At 53.6% G+C, this 16,825-nt stretch overlaps 1 protein-coding gene across 1 annotated transcript in view; it reads right to left on the bottom strand.

Moving 5' to 3' along the window:
- CEP128 (centrosomal protein 128) overlaps positions 1 to 16,825 on the bottom strand; it is a 231,396-nt gene that overhangs the window by 98,657 nt on the left and 115,914 nt on the right. The window lies entirely within an intron of this gene.

Consider the following 16,825-nt stretch of genomic DNA (forward strand, 5'->3'; position numbering starts at 1 on the left):
GACCGCCACATACGTGCACAACCAGCACAGCTCAGATCCGGGACCCGGACAAAAAAGAGTCACAAAAAATATCACATCTAAAATAAAAAATCATGGAAGACGAAGCTCAATCCTGACATTAAGCACGATGCGCAGGATCGGGCCGGGTGTCAGTCAGTCCGGACGGCTCCAGAACCTGCCCATGACGTGCAGCGGGTCTAATGGAGAACAGCAGTGATGGGGTTGGCTCCGTCCAATGTAAAATGATGGATTTCAGACAGATCTATATGCTCGGCCTGTATGAGGAGCTCGCACGGCCCCAAACCTCACAGCTCAACTGGAAATTATGTACCAAGCACAAGTTACAAGTCTGACCCTCCAGAGCTGCATTCACACTACGGGCAAATTACATGAAAAACTGAGGAGAACTGCACAAAGTTCCCACAGCAATAAACAGAAGTGTGAATGCAGCTCTGGAGGAAGGCGGGACTTAACGCAGCAGATGTAATGGCCGCCTGAGCCTTGCGGTTACATTGGATAAAGGCGGCCACAGCATTCATTTATAGGGTGGTCACTGAGCCCTGGACAGCGAGCCTTGAAGTGATCTGGGTGGTCCGGGCGGATCATCATCATCTAACCCGAAGATATTTGTGGTTCTCGTCCGGAGAGCGCAGTAATTGAGTCCATGACATGCGGCCCCCCTAACACTAATAATCCTGTGCGGTTCAGGAGTCAGGGACACGTTTTATACGTCCCACAAGTAACGCTCCTGTGGTGCCAGATGAAGACCACGTTATGGGGGTCCAGATCCACCAGCGCGGCCCCTCACTCCATAACGGACACAAAGATGAACCAAGCACATGAAGGAGGGTCTGCGGCTGCAGAGTCTGGAGCGATCGACCTCTGGCGGGTGTGTGGCCCGGTGGAGCCGCAGCCGTGGAAAAAGACAAAGCCTCACCCTGCGGTTCCAGGAGCAAAATAAAACATGGCTGCAGTTACATAAATATGGAGGGGGACACGCACAAGCTCTTCTGACCACATACAGAAAGGATAGGTCAGAAGAACCCATGGGGCTTCCCGGCTGATCCACTCTGGGGGTGACACAGTACTACACACAGTACAGCATGTACCCCCCACTGTGTACTGTGCTAGGCGGAGGCCGGCATCACTCTCATACGTCCTGACTAGGACTATGCCGCTGGTATAACACGCTGGTCCCTGTGCGCTGGACTCAGCTCCAGGTTTACGTGGCTCTGACAACCCCTGATAGTCACACAGGCTGTAGTGCCAGACACCAGGCCGATGGGAATCCCCCATAAGTGCCAGACACCAGGCCGACGGGAATCCCCCATAAGTGCCAGACACCAGGCCGATGGGAATCCCCCATAAGTGCCAGACACCAGGCCGACGGGAATCCCCCATAAGTGCCAGACACCAGGCCGATGGGAATCCCCCATAAGTGCCAGACACCAGGCCGACGGGAATCCCCCATAAGTGCCAGACACCAGGCCGATGGGAATCCCCCATAAGTGCCAGACACCAGGCCGATGGAATTCCCCCCCCTCCCCCCCCGTGCGCTGACCCCATAAGTGCCAGACACCAGGCCGATGAGGAACCCCCCCCATGCGCTGACCCCATAAGTGCCAGACACCAGGCCGATGGGAATCCCCCCCCACCCCCCGTACCCTGACCCGATAAGTGCCAGACACCAGGCCGATGGGAATCCCCCCCCCATGCACTGACCCCATAAGTGAAAAGACACCAGGCCGATGGGAATCCCCCCCCGTGCGCTGACCCCATAAGTGCCAGACACCAAGCCGATGGGAATACCCCCCCCCACCCCCCGTGTGCTGACCCCATAAGTGCCAGACACCAGGCCGATGGGAATATCCCCCCGTGTGCTGACCCCATAAGTGCCAGACACCAGGCCGATGGGAAAGACCCCTGTGCGCTGACCCCATAAGTGCCAGACACCAGGCCGATGGGAAAGACCCCTGTGCGCTGACCCCATAAGTGCCAGACACCAGGCCGATGGGAATCCCCCCGTGTGCTGACCCCATAAGTGCCAGACACCAGGCCGATGGTAATCACCCCGTGCGCTGACCCCATAAGTGCCAGACACCAGGCCTATGGGAATCCCCCCGTGCGCTGACCCCATAAGTGCCAAACACCAGGCCGATGAGAACACCCCTCACCAGTGCGCTGACCCCATAAGTGCCAGAAATAACAGAGTATCTTGGCTGGTGGGGTCTCCACAGTGTACCTGAGGAGCAGACTCTGGGTCCACATGAGGCACAGCACTGGCGTCCCGGGACCCCCACACATCAGCAGGACCCCCAGGCCTCTCTTTTGCCTCATGTACAGGTTGCTGGGAGTTGGGGTATCTTCTGCCCTCATCACCGGTCCCCGCTATTGCAGCATTTATCCTAGATCCCAGTTCCTCCAGCTACATCGGCTGCGCAGTAATCGGCGGATCTCCGGACACATCTGCGGGGATGAGATTACATATCCATTGCACCTGACGGGCAGTTTGTTACAGTGCGAGCGGATACACCGAAATCCGCTACCTCATTCCCCGGCCAAGATTCACTCAGCCATAAAGTGCAGGTGATTGATTAGCCGCGATGTCCCCCCGTGCTTTATTGTTCACAAACCACTGGTCCCCTTATTGCATTATCTATACTGCGATCGGAACGCCTGGCCGTGCAGAAAAAATGCAGAAAATGATCCTCACATATCAAATGTGACAGGCAGTGCAGATTGTGCGTCCTGCCTGAGCCGCCTCGCCCCCGCCCATGATATACGCCGAATACAGACAGACCTTGAGGAACAGAAATACTGGATCCATAAATCACTGACACCGACTCCATATATATCTGCCAACATGTTAATTACAATGTACGCCACCATCAAAGCACAACTTTACAGCATTAACACCTTCATGCCCACGAACAGCAGGCGGGGGAGACGAGCGGGGACGGACGGCAGCGCGACCCACAGCTTCTGCGCTCATTTATCAGCTGCCAGACACAAGAGTCCGGAAAGTGACATCACTACGACCGCCGGGTGCGCACGGGCGGCTGAAAACAAGCGCAAACCCGCTGCCCCAATATCGGCCCGGCCAGCGGAGAAATAATTCAAGAGCACAAAGTGATTATTGTCATTGGTAGCGATTGTCCCCAAACTCCTGGTGTCTGGGGACGCAGCGTGCAGAGGGGACCCCACAAACCCCGCACCCCCAGATCTCGGCTGGGAAGTAGCCAAGCCCCAGTGATACTGGGGGTTTGATGTTCATTTTATTATTAATGGGGGAAAAGGAGGACGATTCGAATTATAATATTTTTTCATTATAATTTTAAAGACTTTGTTTTTAACCTTCTTTTTTAACCTGCAATTGACTGATCACTTGTTCTATGAAGGCCAATCCCAAAGTATTGGTAAAGTCACAGTGTGCTATGAGGCAGCGTGACCAGATGGGTTTCAGCAGGCCCTGACAGGCACGGGGCGGGGGTCTACAGCAGCCCCTGGCCATCATGGCATCCCCTATGATCATGTCCCTCGGGGGTAATGGACGCGCTGTAGAGGTCACCGGCAGCACAGACAGGTGAGGGCCTCCTAAACATTATCCATTCTTGGCAGCGAACTGTCCCGGGTCACTAACGCAAGGTGCGAATGTGGGAGAATGATGAAAGGGGATGTCCAGGGATAATAATCATTATTAATGGCTCCAATTCACCCACAGATCCCAGTCATCAACACGCCCTCTGCTGCCTGGGACCCCACAAATCACAACCTTGTTTATTTCAAGGAGAAGATGGAAGATTTTTAAAGGGTCAAATGAGGTCATGAGCTTTGAAAGCCAAGAAACTAAAGGGTAAAGATACTATGTTGATGCACTGGTCCTGAAGAAGAGGTATATCCTCGAAACGCGTAATGGAATAAAAGAATACGTTTATAACATCTTCATTTTGGCTGATGCGCGGCATTAACCCCCTTTTCACTCTGATTTGTATGCACATCCACGTGGGGCTGCAGCAGACGCCATCATCCTATGCTCTATCAGTGGTTGTGACTATCACAACCATTTCAGCTGAGTGTATTTTTCCCGATCTACCTCACTGATCTGTTGGTATTACACTATCAGCGCTCCTTATTTTTCAGCTTATAAGAAGCTAAAGGGAAAAGAGCAGCTTAAAAGAGAAAAAGCAGCAGGTTACTCCCCTAAAAGCAAAGAACACCGCAACCCCCCCCCCCCCCCCCCCCGCGCCATCCGGCGGTGCTCAGTGGATATGTACGACTGCTGCGGAGGCTGGAGAACACCGCAAAATCCCCCCCCCGCCCGGCAGTGCTCAGCGGATATGTACGACTGCTGCGGAGGCTGGAGAACACCGCAAAATCCCCCCCCCGCCCGGCAGTGCTCAGCGGATATGTACGACTGCTGCGGAGGCTGGAGAACACCACAAAATCCCCCCCCCCGCCCGGCAGTGCTCAGCGGATATGTACGACTGCTGCGGAGGCTGGAGAACACCGCAAAATCCCCCCCCCCCCCGCCCGGCAGTGCTCAGCGGATATGTACGACTGCTGCGGAGGCCGGAGAACACCAGAATATCCCCCCCGCCCCGCAATGCTCAGCGGATATGTACGACTGCTGCGGAGGCCGGAGAACACCAGAATATCCCCCCCGCCCCGCAATGCTCAGCGGATATGTACGACTGCTGCGGAGGCCGGAGAACACCAGAATATCCCCCCCGCCCCGCAGTGCTCAGCGGATATGTACGACTGCTGCGGAGGCCGGAGAACACTAGAATATCTCCCCCGCCCCGCAGTGCTCAGCGGATATGTACGACTGCTGCAGAGGCCGGAGAACACCGGAATATCTCCCCCGCCCCGCAGTGCTCAGCGGATATGTACGACTGCTGCGGAGGCCGGAGAACACCGGAATATCCCCCCCCTCCCGGCAGTGCTCAGCGGATATGTACGACTGCTGAGGAGGCCGGAGAACACCGGAATATCTCCCCCGCCCCGCAGTGCTCAGTGGATATGTACGACTGCTGATGAGGCCGGAGAACACCGGAATATCTCCCCCGCCCGGCAGTGCTCAGCGGATATGTACGACTGCTGCGGAGGCCGGAGAACACCAGAATATCCCCCCCGCCCCGCAGTGCTCAGCGGATATGTACGACTGCTGCGGAGGCCGGAGAACACCAGAATATGCCCCCCGCCCCGCAGTGCTCAGCGGATATGTACGACTACTGCGGAGGCCGGAGAACACTAGAATATCTCCCCCGCCCGGCAGTGCTCAGCGGATATGTACGACTGCTGCAGAGGCCGGAGAACACCGGAATATCTCCCCCGCCCCGCAGTGCTCAGCGGATATGTACGACTGCTGCGGAGGCCAGAGAACACTGGAATATCTCCCCCGCCCCGCAGTGCTCAGCGGATATGTACGACTGCTGTGGAGGCCGGAGAACACCGGAATATCCCCCCCGCCCGGCAGTGCTCAGCGGATATGTACGACTGCTGAGGAGGCCGGAGAACACCGGAATATCTCCCCCGCCCCGCAGTGCTCAGCGGATATGTACGACTGCTGCGGAGGCCAGAGAACACCGGAATATCTCCCCCGCCCCGCAGTGCTCAGCGGATATGTACGACTGCTGCGGAGGCCAGAGAACACCGGAATATCTCCCCCGCCCCGCAGTGCTCAGCGGATATGTACGACTGCTGCGGAGGCCAGAGAACACCGGAATATCTCCCCCGCCCCGCAGTGCTCAGCGGATATGTACGACTGCTGCGGAGGCCGGAGAACACCGGAATATCCCCCCCGCCCGGCAGTGCTCAGCGGATATGTACGACTGCTGAGGAGGCCGGAGAACACCGGAATATCTCCCCCGCCCCGCAGTGCTCAGCGGATATGTACGACTGCTGCGGAGGCCAGAGAACACCGGAATATCTCCCCCGCCCCGCAGTGCTCAGCGGATATGTACGACTGCTGCGGAGGCCAGAGAACACCGGAATATCTCCCCCGCCCCGCAGTGCTCAGCGGATATGTACGACTGCTGCGGAGGCCGGAGGACACCGGAATATCTCCCCCGCCCGGCAGTGCTCAGCGGATATGTACGACTGCTGCGGAGGCCGGAGAACACCAGAACATGCCCCCCGCCCCGCAGTGCTCAGCGGATATGTACGACTACTGCGGAGGCCGGAGAACACTAGAATATCTCCCCCGCCCGGCAGTGCTCAGCGGATATGTACGACTGCTGCAGAGGCCGGAGAACACCGGAATATCTCCCCCGCCCCGCAGTGCTCAGCGGATATGTACGACTGCTGTGGAGGCCAGAGAACACTGGAATATCTCCCCCGCCCCGCAGTGCTCAGCGGATATGTACGACTGCTGCGGAGGCCGGAGAACACCGGAATATCCCCCCCGCCCGGCAGTGCTCAGCGGATATGTACGACTGCTGAGGAGGCCGGAGAACACCGGAATATCTCCCCCGCCCCGCAGTGCTCAGCGGATATGTACGACTGCTGCGGAGGCCAGAGAACACCGGAATATCTCCCTCGCCCCGCAGTGCTCAGCGGATATGTACGACTGCTGCGGAGAACAAAGCCGCGCTCAGGGGCTGCTGCAAACATGGAGCCGCACAGTGATCTCCTGCCACATAATGCAATAACCCCCCCAAAACATAGGTTTTGATTTTCCAAGAGAAGTGCAATAAGGAGTAGAAACACTGGTTGCGACAGTCTCTGCTCCATCCACAATAAGCAGCCATGGCTGGGACAGCGGAGCAGCTCCTCTGTGCTCAGTGCTGCAGAGACGCCAGGGACTCTGTTCAGGTCACACTGCAGCCTCGGTGGCAGAGATCACAGGAGGACACATAGGCAATGTCAGGCCACACATTCAGAGGACTTTTTTCCATCTTTGTTTCTCCAAAGTTTACAAAACTCGGAGCACGTCCCGTCCCCGGCCTTCCAAACATGGGACACTGCTGGGGGATTCGGTTCACTGAGTCATTTCAGAAACCGCAGCTCTCTCCAGAACAGGACGCCATTAACCTCTTCATCCCCAGAAACCCTGGCCATAAGCTCCCGGGGTGTGCAGCGGCCCCTCCAGGCACTGAATGGGTTCAGTGCGACAACCCTCCAGATTCCAGGGATCAGATGTACTTATGTTTAATACAAGACAGACATGGCCTGGCACCGAGGTCTACGGGGCCGTGCCCTTCCCAAAACCTAAACACCCCGGCAGCTGTGTCCAAAAACACTGCTCATTACTGCAGTGGAAAACAGAGCAGGAGGGTGAAGCGAGAACCTCCAGAACGTACATTGTTAATGAGGTTAAACCTTTCCAATGTAAGCAGCTGGGAGCGGAGGAAAGGCAAATTGGAGTTTGTCATGAGCAGGTTTCATAACGCCCCGGGGCGATGACTTCAAATCATTGGATTCTATAAAGCCACAGATCCTCGCGCATATTAAACCCCCAGAACCTCGCACCGCGGGATAGTGAGGCTGTGAACTACACGAGGACACCCCAGAAGGGACCTCACCCCATGTATCTGGGCCCCGGCAGTGGCGAGGCCGTGACCCTCTATAGAAAAAGCCCAAAGGACCAGCAACAATCATCCTGGGAAATGACCGTGGTGAGGTCAGGTGACGGCGAGCCGCGATGTGTGACAGGAGGCACAAGCGGGAATAAATCCCCTGGGGAATTTCACAAGTCATCGCCAGAGACGGGGGCACAATGTGGGAATCCGCCAGATCTAACGCAGTCAGAAGGGCACAAAGTAAAGGTCTACACACCAATCTACAGCATGTGACCATCAATAGAAAGCTACGGAGCCTGTGCACCCCCCGGCGTCTCCGGACCCCACAGATCTGACAGCGTTTCACTCCTGGTCATATATTAGTAATAATATATTCCATTCATGGACGGTTTCCCCAGCACACGGCAGGATGGGCAGCGGCCGGGGCCGTGGGTTTTCAGAAGACAGGTTCCACCATCTCCGGAGCGCACTCATTAAACCAATCCCACAGAGCATGAACCCCGCGGAGCGGCCGCCATGCTGCGCTCACAACTACACTCAGGGCCAGGTTTGCAACGTTCATCACGGATGTGTCCGGTAACCGTGAGGAGACGTGTCAGCTGCGCCAATCCAGGCATGGGATTTCCTTCTCCAGCTGCTGCAGATTTCATTGTCCACTGTTATCAGCCACCGCAGGCTAGGGAGATGGCGAGCACAGCGCTCTACAACGGGCGAGAAGGCAATCATGTCCCTGTCCAGGTGTGTGACCTCCGCTCAGACAGGAGACAAGCAACGATGACGGGTCGGGGTGAGCACTAATCACCCCGAATTATCATCAGATGCTTCATGTGGACAGTTGTCATGGTGACAGCGGTGTACGAGGGTGACCGGGGCACTCTCAGACGGACCGTGTGGGATGTGGACAACCCCGAAGACGCCGGCGGTCTCACAATGCTGCACCTATGATGTTCTCCTGGCTGCAGGCCGCACATTTGTGGATGATCCCCTGGTAATGACCGCAGATTGCTTATAACCGGGGAATCTGGTGCTGGGATGTGGCGTATACACAGTAAACGTGGAGCGTCCGTCACTGGACGATTCATCCACTCATCGTAACGTCTCAGGAACTTTCCCACAGCGAATGAATCCGACCACAGACAATAACTGACTGCAGAGGAAAACTAGGACATTAATGCTCGGACCCTCCATCAGCTTTTACATCTCAGGGGTCTTCCATTCATCAGCGGCCGCATACTGTCCAGGACGGCCGTCACCGGGGTCTTTGTGAGACGCTTACCTCCTCCGTCAGTGCTGACATCAAGCTCCCAGAACAGCATTGAACCTCTGCGCCCCCCGCTGAGCCGCGGCAACAACGCGGGTGACGTCATCGTCCAAATGCTGAAATGTGAGGGCAGGACCACCGGGGAGGGGGACCACTGGGGAGGGGGGCCGCAGCACGTTTACACTGTCTGACGGCTGCAGGACGTAGTCACCCGGCTTCCCACAGTCCCGGACTAATATGTGCAGAATACACTGCACATTAGTGTGAAACTGCTCATGAAACAGCGAGCTCAGGATGAGTAGTGCGACATAGATAAGGTGATAACCAGACCTGACAGGGTTAATGAAAGCAGAAGAAAACAAGAGGCTGAATGAGCCTAGAAATAATCCAAGACCCAGATAAGGTGGGGTGAAGCCGACACCGGACAGTGCTTCATAATACAGGACTGACCGCTCTGCATCACCAGATACCCCGCAACCTGGGACAACGGTGGGACCTACAAGGGGCTACATCAGTTACATGGACCGCCCGAAAACGCAAGTCAGCAGCCCAACCATCAGCACTTGTACCCCATAAGAAAAAAATAGATGGGATACGGACGTATACTGGTGAGTGCGGAAGATAGAAAATAGCAAAGAGATCAGTGGAGACATCACTGAGTACACCTCCTATCCATCCCCAGAGATCAGCAGTGACATCACTGAGAACACCGCCTATCCATCACCAGAGATCAGCGGTGACATCACTGAGAACACCGCCTATCCATCACCAGAGATCAGCAGTGACATCACTGAGAACACCACCTATCCATCACCAGAGATCAGCGGTGACATCACTGAGAACACCTCCTATCCATCACCAGAGATCAGCAGTGACATCACTGAGAACACCACCTATCCATCACCAGAGATCAGCAGTGACATCACTGAGAACACCACCTATCCATCACCAGAGATCAGCGGTGACATCACTGAGAACACCACCTATCCATCACCAGAGATCAGCGGTGACATCACTGAGAATACCACCTATCCATCACCAGAGATCAGCGGTGACATCACTGAGAACACCTCCTATCCATCACCAGAGATCAGCGGTGACATCACTGAGAACACCTCCTATCCATCACCAGAGATCAGCAGTGACATCACTGAGAACACCTCCTATCCATCACCAGAGATCAGCAGTGACATCACTGAGAACACCTCCTATCCATCACCAGAGATCAGCGGTGACATCACTGAGAACACCGCCTATCCATCACCAGAGATCAGCGGTGACATCACTGAGAACACCTCCTATCCATCACCAGAGATCAGCAGTGACATCACTGAGAACACCTCCTATCCATCACCAGAGATCAGCAGTGACATCACTGAGAACACCTCCTATCCATCACCAGAGATCAGCGGTGACATCACTGAGAACACCACCTATCCATCACCAGAGATCAGCAGTGACATCACTGAGAATACCTCCTATCCATCACCAGAGATCAGCAGTGACATCACTGAGAACACCTCCTATCCATCCCCAGAGATCAGCAGTGACATCACTGAGAACACCGCCTATCCATCACCAGAGATCAGCAGTGACATCACTGAGAACACCACCTATCCATCACCAGAGATCAGCGGTGACATCACTGAGAACACCACCTATCCATCACCAGAGATCAGCGGTGACATCACTGAGAACACCTCCTATCCATCACCAGAGATCAGCGGTGACATCACTGAGAACACCTCCCATCCATCACCAGAGATCAGCGGTGACATCACTGAGAACACCTCCCATCCATCACCAGAGATCAGCGGTGACATCACTGAGAACACCTCCCATCCATCACCAGAGATCAGCGGTGACATCACTGAGAACACCGCCTATCCATCACCAGAGATCAGCGGTGACATCACTGAGAACACCTCCTATCCATCCCCAGAGATCAGCGGTGACATCACTGAGAACACCTCCTATCCATCACCAGAGATCAGCGGTGACATCACTGAGAACACCTCCTATCCATCACCAGAGATCAGCAGTGACATCACTGAGAACACCGCCTATCCATCACCAGAGATCAGCGGTGACATCACTGAGAACACCTCCTATCCATCACCAGAGATCAGCGGTGACATCACTGAGAACACCTCCTATCCATCACCAGAGAATAGCAGTGACATCACTGAGAACACCACCTATCCATCACCAGAGAATAGCAGTGACATCACTGAGAACACCACCTATCCATCACCAGAGATCAGCGGTGATATCACTGAGAACACCACCTATCCATCACCAGAGATCAGCGGTGACATCACTGAGAACACCGCCTATCCATCACCAGAGATCAGCAGTGACATCACTGAGAACACCGCCTATCCATCACCAGAGATCAGCGGTGACATCACTGAGAACACCGCCTATCCATCACCAGAGATCAGCGGTGACATCACTGAGAACACCTCCTCTCCATCCCCAGAGATCAGCGGTGACATCACTGAGAACACCTCCTATCCATCACCAGAGATCAGCAGTGACATCACTGAGAACACCGCCTATCCATCACCAGAGATCAGCAGTGACATCACTGAGAACACCGCCTATCCATCACCAGAGATCAGCAGTGACATCACTGAGAACACCTCCTATCCATCACCAGAGATCAGCAGTGACATCACTGAGAACATCTCCTATCCATCACCAGAGATCAGCAGTGACATCACTGAGAACACCTCCTATCCATCACGAGAGATCAGCGGTGACATCACTGAGAACACCTCCTATCCATCACCAGAGATCAGCGGTGACATCACTGAGAACACCTCCTATCCATCACCAGAGATCAGCGGTGACATCACTGAGAACACCTCCTATCCATCACCAGAGATCAGCAGTGACATCACTGAGAACACCTCCTATCCATCACCAGAGATCAGCGGTGACATCACTGAGAACACTTCCTATCCATCACCAGAGATCAGCGGTGACATCACTGAGAACACCACCTATCCATCACCAGAGATTAGCGGTGACATCACTGAGAACACCTCCTATCCATCACCAGAGATCAGCAGTGACATCACTGAGAACACCTCCCATCCATCACCAGAGATCAGCAGTGACATCACTGAGAACACCTCCCATCCATCACCAGAGATCAGCAGTGACATCACTGAGAACACCTCCCATCCATCACCAGAGATCAGCAGTGACATCACTGAGAACACCTCCTATCCATCACCAGAGATCAGCGGTGACATCACTGAGAACACCTCCCATCCATCACCAGAGATCAGCGGTGACATCACTGAGTACACAGCCTATCCATCCCCAGAGATCAGCAGTGACATCACTGAGAACACCTCCTATCCATCACCAGAGATCAGCAGTGACATCACTGAGAACACCTCCTATCCATCACCAGAGATCAGCAGTGACATCACTGAGAACACCACCTATCCATCACCAGAGATCAGCAGTGACATCACTGAGAACACCTCCCATCCATCACCAGAGATCAGCGGTGACATCACTGAGAACACCTCCCATCCATCACCAGAGATCAGCGGTGACATCACTGAGTACACAGCCTATCCATCCCCAGAGATCAGCAGTGACATCACTGAGAACACCTCCTATCCATCACCAGAGATCAGCGGTGACATCACTGAGAACACCTCCTATCCATCCCCAGAAATCAGCAGTGACATCACTGAGAACACCTCCTATCCATCACCAGAGATCAGCAGTGACATCACTGAGAACACCACCTATCCATCACCAGAGATCAGCAGTGACATCACGGAGAACACCTCCCATCCATCACCAGAGATCAGCGGTGACATCACTGAGAACACCTCCCATCCATCACCAGAGATCAGCGGTGACATCACTGAGAACACCTCCTATCCATCCCCAGAGATCAGCAGTGACATCACTGAGAACACCTCCCATCCATCACCAGAGATCAGCGGTGACATCACTGAGAACACAGCCTATCCATCCCCAGAGATCAGCAGTGACATCACTGAGAACACCTCCTATCCATCACCAGAGATCAGCGGTGACATCACTGAGAACACCTCCTATCCATCCCCAGAGATCAGCAGTGACATCACTGAGAACACCTCCTATCCACCACCAGAGATCAGCAGTGACATCACTGAGAACACCTCCTATCCATCACCAGAGATCAGCAGTGACATCACTGAGAACACCACCTATCCATCCCCAGAGATCAGCAGTGACATCACTGAGAACACCTCCTATCCATCACCAGAGATCAGCAGTGACATCACTGAGAACACCTCCCATCCATCACCAGAGATCAGCGGTGACATCACTGAGAACACCTCCTATCCATCACCAGAGATCAGCGGTGACATCACTGAGAACACCTCCCATCCATCACCAGAGATCAGCGGTGACATCACTGAGTACACAGCCTATCCATCACCAGAGATCAGCAGTGACATCACTGAGAACACCGCCTATCCATCACCAGAAATCAGCGGTGACATCACTGAGAACACCTCCTATCCATCACCAGAGATCAGCGGTGACATCACTGAGAACACCGCCTATCCATCACCAGAGATCAGCAGTGACATCACTGAGAACACCTCCTATCCATCACCAGAGATCAGCGGAGACATCACTGAGAACACCACCTATCCATCACCAGAGATCAGCGGTGACATCACTGAGAACATCTCCTATCCATCACCAGAGATCAGCAGTGACATCACTGAGAACACCGCCCATCCATCACCAGAGATCAGCGGTGACATCACTGAGAACACCACCTATCCATCACCAGAGATCAGCAGTGACATCACTGAGAACATCTCCTATCCATCCCCAGAGATCAGAAGTGACATCACTGAGAACACCTCCTATCCATCACCAGAGATCAGCGGTGACATCACTGAGTACACAGCCTATCCATCACCAGAGATCAGCGGTGACATCACTGAGTACACAGCCTATCCATCACCAGAGATCAGCGGTGACATCACTGAGAACACCTCCTATCCATCACCAGAGATCAGCGGTGACATCACTGAGAACACCGCCTATCCATCACCAGAGATCAGCGGTGACATCACTGAGAACACCTATCCATCACCAGAGATCAGCGGTGACATCACTGAGAACACCTCCTATCCATCACCAGAGATCAGCGGTGACATCACTGAGAACACCGCCTATCCATCACCAGAGATCAGCGGTGACATCACTGAGAACACCTCCTATCCATCACCAGAGATCAGCGGTGACATCACTGAGAACACCTCCTATCCATCACCAGAGATCAGCAGTGACATCACTGAGAACACCTCCTATCCATCACCAGAGATCAGGGGTGACATCACTGAGAACACCGCCTATCCATCACCAGAGATCAGCGGTGACATCACTGAGAACACCGCCTATCCATCACCAGAGATCAGCGGTGACATCACTGAGAACACCTCCTATCCATCACCAGAGATCAGCAGTGACATCACTGAGAACACCGCCTATCCATCACCAGAGATCAGCGGTGACATCACTGAGAACACCTCCTATCCATCACCAGAGATCAGCAGTGACATCACTGAGAACACCTCCTATCCATCACCAGAGATCAGGGGTGACATCACTGAGAACACCGCCTATTCATCACCAGAGATCAGCGGTGACATCACTGAGAACACCTCCTATCCATCACCAGAGATCAGCGGTGACATCACTGAGAACACCTCCTATCCATCACCAGAGATCAGCAGTGACATCACTGAGAACACCGCCTATCCATCACCAGAGATCAGCGGTGACATCACTGAGAACACCTCCTATCCATCACCAGAGATCATCGGTGACATCACTGAGAACACCGCCTATCCATGTAGTTAGGCTTAGCTTGTGTCTATTCATGGTTATCCATGTAGTTAGGCTTAGCTTGTGTCCATTCATGGTTATCACTGTAGTTAGGCTAAAGGCCCAGTCACGCACAATGACTTACCAGCGATCCTGAAAACGATGCGACCTGATAGGGATCGCAGGTAAGTCGCTGGGAGGTCGCAGGTGAGATGTCACACAGTCAGATCTTACCAGCGATGCAGGAACGATACAGGTGGCAGCAGCGACCTGTATAACGATCTCTGCTGTCACTGGGACCCTGTCACACAGCATCAAACACAGCGATGTGTCCTGCCCAGCAGAAGAAAATGGCCTGGACCATTCTGCAACGACTAGAGATCTCACAGCAGGGGCCTGATCGCTGGTAGATGTCACACATAAGATCGCTAACGGGATCACTACTGCGTCACAGAAACCGTGCCTCAGCTGCGATCTCGTTATGTGTGATGGTACCTTTAGCTTGTGTCTATTCATGGTTATCACAGTAGTTAGGCTTAGCTTGTGTCCATTCATGGTTATCACAGTAGTTAGGCTAAGGCTACTTTCACACTTGCGTTGAACGGTATCCGTTGCATTGCGTTGTGTAACGGATGCAACGGATGTGTTGCATATAGTGACACAACGGATGCAACGGATGCTGCAAAACAACGCAATTCGTTTTGATTTTTTTTTTTTTTTTTTCCCGGTTTTACCAGCGGCAGACTATAGTGAACGATCAGCTGATCGTTCCCTGCAGCCGGCCGCTGGGTGATCAGCTGATTGCTCCCAGTAGCCGGCCGCCGGGTGATCAGCTGATCGCTCCCTGCAGCCGGCCGCCGGGTGATCAGCTGATCGCTGTCACTTGCCGGCGCCCGGGCATGCCGGCGGGCGGGCGCTCAGCTGAGCGCTGTGACTTGCCGGCGGCCGGGCATGCTGGTGGCCGGTCATTCAGCTGAGCGCTGTCGCTTGCCGACGGCCGGGCGCTCAGCTGAACGTTCGGCCACCGCGAGCCAAAATAAAGTTTGATTTAAAAAAAAAAAAAAAAAAAAAAGAGCATGCGCAGTGAAATCCAGAGGATTCCGCTGCTCAAAATAACGTTACATGCTGCGTTCCTCCCGCTGGGCGGAAGCAACGGAGCGTCGCCCAGCGGAAGCAACGCAGCTCCTTTTGGTACAATCCGTCAACCATACAAGTCTATGGGAAACAGCGGAATCCGTTAACGGATTCCGCTGTTTCCCAAAAGGGCGGATTGTAACGGAAGGAAAATAACGCAAGTGTGAAAGTACCCTTAGCTTGTGTCTATTCATGGTTATCACTGTAGTTAGGCTTAGCTTGTGTCCATTCATGGTTATCACTGTAGTTAGGCTTAGCTTGTGTCCATTCATGGTTATCACTGTAGTTAGGCTTAGCTTGTGTCCATTCATGGTTATCACAGTAGTTAGGCTTAGCTTGTGTCCATTCATGGTTATCACTGTAGTTAGGCTTAGCTTGTGTCTATTCATGGTTATCACAGTAGTTAGGCTTAGCTTGTGTCTATTCATGGTTATCACAGTAGTTAGGCTTAGCTTGTGTCCATTCATGGTTATCACAGTAGTTAGGCTTAGCTTGTGTCCATTCATGGTTATCACAGTAGTTAGGCTTAGCTTGTGCCCATTCATGGTTATCACAGTAGTTAGGCTTAGCTTGTGTCCATTCATGGTTATCACTGTAGTTAGGCTTAGCTTGTGTCCATTCATGGTTATCACTGTAGTTAGGCTTAGCTTGTGTCCATTCATGGTTATCACTGTAGTTAGGCTTAGCTTGTGTCTATTCATGGTTATCACAGTAGTTAGGCTTAGCTTGTGTCCATTCATGGTTATCACTGTAGTTAGGCTTAGCTTGTGTCCATTCATGGTTATCACTGTTGTTAGGCTTAGCTTGTGTCCATTCATGGTTATCACTGTAGTTAGGCTTAGCTTGTGTAACTATTTACCATTAAACCTTCATGATTCTGTGCCCTCTAAAGCTGGGTTTACACACAGACTTTCTAGCGATCCAACCTGCGATCTGTCACAGCTCAGCCGATCACACGGCTCTCTTCATTAGCTGCGTGGAGGTGACAGGAGCGGCGGTGTATTCTGCTGCTCCTGTCACCTGCATGCAGCAGAGCTGGATGCGA

Source organism: Anomaloglossus baeobatrachus, chromosome 12 (genome assembly GCF_048569485.1).
Source record: "Anomaloglossus baeobatrachus isolate aAnoBae1 chromosome 12, aAnoBae1.hap1, whole genome shotgun sequence".
NCBI classification, from domain to species: domain Eukaryota; kingdom Metazoa; phylum Chordata; class Amphibia; order Anura; family Aromobatidae; genus Anomaloglossus; species Anomaloglossus baeobatrachus.